Consider the following 7,095-nt stretch of genomic DNA (forward strand, 5'->3'; position numbering starts at 1 on the left):
TTTTTTTTTTTTTTTTGAGAGAGAGAGAGAGAGAATTTTTTTTTTTTTTTTAATATTTATTTCTTAGTTTTTGGCGGACACAACATCTTTGTTTGTATGTGGTGCTGAGGATCGAACCCGGGCCGCACACATGCCAGGCGAGCACGCTACCGCTTGAGCCACATCCCCAGCCCCCAAACTGTGCTATTCTTGAGTGTTTATTTTTTTCCTTTCAGCTTTGGTATCGACTTGTTCAGCTACAGAGAAAAAAAAAAAAGTTATATTTTGGAGGGAATCATATTAAATTTATACATTAATGTAAGAAAAATTGTTACTTTAATGATCAGATATTTTAATCAAAACCAAGTATATATTTGTATCTTCCAGGAGTATTTAATGGTTTTCTTCAACTATATATTAAGATAAAAATATATATTGAGATAAATATATATTGAGAAAAAATAAAAATATATATTGAGATATAAATAACATACCATCAGGCATGGTGGCACATGCCTATAATCTTAGTGACTCAGGAGTATGAGGCAGGAGGATCCCAAGTTTGAGGCCAGCCTAGGTAACTAAGCAAGACCCTGCCTCAAAATAAAAAATAAGGGCTAGAATGTAGTTTAATGGTAGAATGCCCCTGGGTTCAATCCCCACTCCTCAAACCCCACAAAAAAAGTTTTAAATTGATAAAGTCCAACTGACCTACTTTTTCTTTTATCATTTGTTTTGGGTGTTGTGCCTAAGAAGACTTTAACAGGCCCAAGGTAATAAATATTTTATACCTATGTTTTATTCTAAGAGTTTTATAGCTTTAGCTTTTATATTTAGGTTGTTGAAGTTCTAATCTCCAGTATCTCAGAATGTGACTGTATTTGGAGATAGGGTCTTTAGAGAGATGATTAAGATAAAATGAAGTTTTTAGAGGTGGACCCTAGTCCCACATGACTGATGTCCTTATAGGAAGAGGAGATTAGGACACAGGTGTATAAGAATAGAGGGCAGATCATTTGAAGACAGATTCAGAGGCCCATCTACAAGTTAAAGAGGCTCACGAGCAATCAACCCTGGCAACACCTGATCTGGGACTTGTAGCCTCTAGAACTGCAAAGAAATAAGTTAGTTTCTTCCCTCCCTCCCTCCCTCCTTCCTTTTTCTTTCTCTCTCTCTCTTGCCAGCCAACCTGTGGACTTTCTTACGGTAGCCCTAGAAGACTAAGACATACCCCACTTGGCCATGGTATATTATTTTCTTGAGCCATATGGGCCTCATGGTTCTTTGTGAGGAACTTCCTACTACTTCTTTTCCTCTAGTAAAGAGGCAGCAAATCCAGCCCAATTTTTATGCCTGTGCCTGTTTTATAAATAAAATTTATAAATTTTATTAGCCTAAGACATCCTCAGATTATCTTCTCCATCCCAGGAAGCCACCTGCCTTCTGTGGGGCTTCCTGGAACATACCAGACCTACTTATTTACATATCATCTACCATTGCTTTTGTGCTATAATGGCAGAGTAGAGTAGTCAGGTCGCCAAATCTAAAATATTTACTATCTGATGTTTTCGAAAAATTTGCTGGCCTGTGTTTTTGCGGATACTTAGGATAAGCTTATATGTGCACTATTCCTTAATTTCTTGCATTTTATAAACATTTTTTCCTATAGTCTTGATGCTTGATAAATGGCATGGGTGGGTAAATATAAAATCCTTTGCCTGCATCTTCTTTCCTTAAGTTTCTAGAAGACACTGCATCACTATTGCCTTGCTTGGCATGTTGCTCTTGGGAAGTCTGATGCCAGCTGTTTTGGCTAACAGACTCACAATAAATTACCCTAGAATGAATGCCTTAAAGTAAGAATGTGTGTGTGTGTGTGTGTGTGTGTGTGTGTGTAGGTGTTGCTGGGGACTGAACCCAAGGCCTTATGCATGGTAGGCAAGTGTTCTACTACTGAATTGTATCTCCCACCCCACCCTATCCTTTAAAGCAGGGAATGACAAACTTTTTCTGTAAAGGGTCACACAGTTAATTCTTGAAGCTTTGTGTATAATCTCTGTCACATATAGCCCTTGAATGAGCAGGGCTGTGTTCCCATTACTTTTTAAAAATTTTTTCCAGCACTGGGGACTGAACCCAGGGATGCTCTGCCACTGAACTTCACCCCAGCCCATTTTATTCTTCATTTTGAGACAGGGTGTTGCTAAGTTGCCTAGGCTGGCCTGTAACTTGCAATCTTCCTGCCTCAGCCTTCTGAGTAGCTCAGTTTACTTGCATGTGCCACCACATCTGGAGCTATTACATTTTATTGATGGATACTTATTAAGGGTTTAATTGTGTCCCTGCAAAAGCTTAGGTGGGTTTCTGGGTCTTACAGCCTAACCTGCAGCCACAGGCAGGCTCACAAAGCAGACGGGAAAGGACTTAGCCCAAGCACATCCTCAGATTATCTTCTCCATCCCAGGAAGCCACCTGCCTTCTGTGGGGCTTCCTTACTTCTGCCCAAGGGAAGCATCTGGGAGACTTCTAGAAAACAAGGATCTCTTGGAAAAGAGGCAGGGAGCTGGGGCTGGGTTCCAGTCATTTCACTGGTGGCATGCACTAAATACCTGATATACAGATCTTTTGTTTTTGTTAGTTTTTTTAAGGTGCTGGGAATTGAGCCCTGGGCCTTGTACATGCTAGATAAGTTCTCTTCCTCGGAACCACATACCTACATAGGTAGGTCTTGATTGGATGATATTTCTGTTCCACATGACTTCAGAGGAGGTCACTCAGAGGCATTCAGCTGATGTCTGGGCTGAGTCAGAGCGCTAATGATGACTTCACTTGGTATCAGCCAGGATTGACCATGTCCTCCCTCTCAGTGTGGTCTCAGGACCTTTCCACAGGAAGTGAGATACTTTCCATAACAGCTCAGGGCTTTAAAAGAAAGTGTTCCCAGATGGATAAAAGAAAGACCCAGATGGATAACTTAAGAGCTCTAGTGCCCTGGGCTTGGAAATCCTAGAATATCACATATTGTATTGACTAGTAGTTCACTAAGGCCAGCCTAGATCAAAAGGAGTGAAAAGAATTTGTCTCCATCTTTAATGACCTGCAGCCTAATTTTCCTTTTAAACAATTTGATTTTTTTTTTTTTTGCCTGAAGGCCTTGGAGGCTGTTATCATTATTTTTATTATTATGTCTAATAATTTTAATAGTATAGCTCTCAGAGTTGATCATTCTCTGGTAAGTTCCTCAGGTACATGGGAGCCATTCCATTGTATAGGTTTATGTGTTCTTATTTCCAGAAAGTTTCTTGGAGTATAGCTTCAACATACATGGAACTTTTCAACATCATCAAAACTATACTGCGATTTCATCTCATACCAGTCAGAATGGCAGTCATCAAGAATACAAATAACAGGGCTGGGGTTATGGCTCAGCAGTAGAGTGCTTACCTAGCACATGTGAGGCCTGGGGTTCGATCCTCAGCACCATATAAAAATAAATAAATAAAATAAAGATATTGTGTACAACTACAATAAATATTTTTTAAAAATACAAGTAATAGTAAATGCTTGGAGAGGACGTGAAGAAAAAGGAACACTTTTATATTGTTGGTGGGATTGTAAATTAGCCTAGGTGTCCATCAACAGATGAATGGATAAAGAAAATGTGTTATATGTTCACAATGGAGTTTTATTCAACCACAAAGAAAAATGAAATTATGTCATTTGTAGAAAAATGGATGGAACTAAGAACATTATGTTAAGTGGAAGAAGCCAAATTCAGAAGGTCAAGAGTTGCATGTTTTCTCTCATATATGGAAACTAGAGAGGAAAAAGGAAAAGAAGGAGAGAGGATTTATGAAAATAGAAGGGAGATCACTGAAGGAAAGGAACCAGGGGGCAGGAGTATGCAGGGAGGCGGGAAGTGCTAAGGGGTTATGTTGGCCAAATTATAGTTAAGCTGTATGTATGTATGAATATGTAACAACAAATCCCATTATTATGTATGACTACATTGTACCAATAAAACATATGGAAAGAGAAAAAAAATACATGGAACTTCAACTACACTTACATTGCATACCCTTTGCTTTTATTCAAATGAAATTCCAAACAAAAAGCAAAACAAGCACAAAGGTATGGAGGTTAGGGAAAGCAGAAACATTCCAGGAATTTGGGTGATGTGTGTGTGTGGAGACAGCAACACAAGATGGAATGGATAGATAGGCAAAGGCTAGATTAATGGAGGGTCTGTGTGCCACGCTGTGTAGTGACACCATGTGTGGTACATTGGAAAGTTTTCTACAACCCGCATATGGAACATGGATTAGAAGAAACTGGAGATACAGGTAGAGTAGCGAAGCAGATAAAAGGTTCTTGCACTAGCCTAGCTGAGAAGAGCTAAGAGGGACAGGTTCTAGAAGTATTAATGAAGTAGAATCCAGAGGACTTTGTAGCTGGGTGCAGTGGTGCATGCCTATAATTCCAGCTACCTGGGAGGCTGAGGCAGGAGCATCAGAAGTTCGAAGCCAGCATTAGCAACTCAGTAAGGCTAAAAGCAACTTAGCAATACTCTGTCTCAAAATAAAACATAAAAAGGGTTGGGGATGTGGCTTAGTGGTTAAATGCCCTTGGGTTCAATCCCTGGTATAAAAACAAACAAACAAACAAACAAAACAATAACAACAACAAAAGAAAAGGACTTTGATTATTGGAAGCAGCAAGGAGAAACAAGGAATAAAGGTTAATTAGAGGTGTTTGAATGGGCAACTGGATGGACAGTAGTGCCATACACTTTTTGAAATGCAGAGCTTGAGGTCTCTAGGATATTCTGGTAGGCTTTTGTGCATGAGGAACCCAGAGGAGTGGCCTAAGTTAGTGATAATACAATTTGGAGTAACAGCCATGGGTGATAGATGAAGATATGGAGTATGTGAAATGGCTCAGGGAGAAGGTGTGGGGTGAGATGAGCTGAGGACAGAATTTTGGAAACTGAGTGGCTAAAGGGGTTAAAAGAGGAATCATGTCATGGAGCCATGTTTCAAAAAGAGTAGCACGCTTCTATAGTCAAGTGCCACTGGAAGTTCTAGTAAAATGAAGACTTAACTGGGCCATAGCATTTAGGATCAAAAGAAGCATTAATGACTAAGAATAGGCAGTGGAGTGGTGGAGCACAGCCACGGACTGAAGAGCGAGAAGCCTCTGAGGAGGTAATGACTTCAGATGGCTTTCAAGACATTTGTGAAGAAAAATACAGAGGGAATAGTAATCATGGTGGAAACTTCTTCCTTCTGCCCCTACCCCAGGACTGGAAGAGCTTGAACATATATAGATGAGGTAGGAAAAAGAACAGGTAAACAAGAGAAGTCAATAATTTTGGAATATTAGGGAAAGAATTAGTGAAAGATGTTTGAAAGGTTTTCTGAGGACGTGGAGGTAATGAAAACACAGAACAGAGATGGAAAGATGTGAGGACAAGTGCACCTGAAGTAGTTAATTCCAAAATTGATTTATGAGTCTAGCTCACATACTGAAACCTTGGTTTCTATCAATTGGGCAAACACATCAAGCAATATGTACATATTTGTTTATTTTTTAAATATTATTTATTTTTTAGTTGTAGTTGGACACAATACCTTTATTTCACTTATTTATTTTTTTATGTGGTGTTGAGGATCAGACCCAGGGTCTCACACGTAGGAGGTGAGTGCTCTACCGCTGAGTCACAACTCCAGCCTCTACATATTTATTTTGTATCTCTTACACCTTTCTCTTAAAGAAGAGAATCAGTGAGTTACCCTTTCAATGCCTTTTCTGTAATAGATGCTCAATAATTGGTCAAAGAATAAACTAGAGGCTAGGGTTGTAGCTCAGTGGCTAGCATGTGTGAGGCACTGGGTTCGAGTCTCAGCACCACATATAAATAAATAAAATGTCCATTGACAACTAAAAAATATTTTAAAAAATAAACTAGATGTCTCTTACCTCTATTCTGAGTATCTTAGTCTTAGTATCTTAGTCTTAGTATCTTAGTATCTTAGTCCTCTCTGGTATGCAAAATATTTGCACAAGCCATGTGTGAAAGGTGATACTCTTTTTTGAAGAAACTGTTTACTCTTACTTAAAGTTGGTTATAAGCATTTTCTTCATTATAGGAGTTTAAAAATAGGCAGACGAGAGGAGAAGGAAGAGGGTGTTCTAAAGGCAGGCAGGCAGACCGCAGCAGGAGGTGGCTCGATCTGCCTTACCATAAGGTGCCAAAAAGCAGTAAAAAACACTCAACTCAAAGCGCATTGACCTGGGGTTGCTTTATAACTCTTAAAGGACGTTGCCATTTTGAGTCTTAAAAAATGTTGAAAAAAATGATCACTTGGGCCATTAAAAAGGTTTGGCTGTTCCCAATTTGGCACCTTCTCCTATATTTCACACAGTTTGGAAAGGTACACACACACACACACACACACACAATATTAAAAAGGTGCTGAGCTGGTAAATCTTGGTCACCTGTGCTTCTTTGCTCAAGTTCTACCGAGTCTTAATGCCCTCCTGGCTTTTTCCTAGGACTTCTTTTTTTTTTCTTCTAGGCTGAACATAAATGCCTCTCTTCCAGGAACGCCTCTGCACGTCAAGCGGAAGTAATCTCTTCCTCATCCTAGCACAGCATCTGACTGTGGCTTGCCTTTGCACGGGTCACTAGACCTGGTTGTTTATACACGACTGCTTTTCCCTCTAAGTTATGCGCTCCTTAGACCAGGGGCCGTGACCATGACCTTGTACCCACACGGCACCTGGTGCAGCGCTAGGCGCAGAGTCGGTGTTCAGTGAGCTTGCTGAGTTAATTTGGAAAGTCACCGGGACAGGATTACCCAGAGAGGGGCGGATGAATGATTCACGGGGATGGTTCTTTGCATTCTTTACCTTGTAGTCACATCAAGCAGAGCATTCACCTGGCGGGGCAGATACCTGTGGAGTTGAAGCGCCACTCCGCCGCAGCCAGAGCTGCAGAGGCCAGGAGGGGGCAAGGTCGGTCTGCGCCCCACACCCGCTGGAGAGCCGGGGGCGGGTCTCGCCGGGCGGCGGGGGCGGGTCTCGAAGGGAACGCGGCCCACCTCCCCGCCCCCT

General features: G+C 40.8%; 1 long non-coding RNA gene across 1 annotated transcript in view; it reads right to left on the bottom strand.

Annotated features, from left to right (window-relative positions):
* LOC125617234 overlaps positions 1-7,031 on the bottom strand; it is a 15,399-nt gene extending 8,368 nt beyond the window's left edge. The window contains exon 1 of the long non-coding RNA XR_007348156.1: positions 6,892-7,031. This is a non-coding gene — a long non-coding RNA (uncharacterized LOC125617234). The remainder of the gene's footprint in view (positions 1-6,891) is intronic.
* Positions 7,032-7,095: the final 64 nt, after the last annotated feature.

This window comes from Marmota marmota, unplaced genomic scaffold (genome assembly GCF_001458135.2).
Source record: "Marmota marmota marmota unplaced genomic scaffold, marMar, whole genome shotgun sequence".
Classification (NCBI taxonomy): domain Eukaryota; kingdom Metazoa; phylum Chordata; class Mammalia; order Rodentia; family Sciuridae; genus Marmota; species Marmota marmota.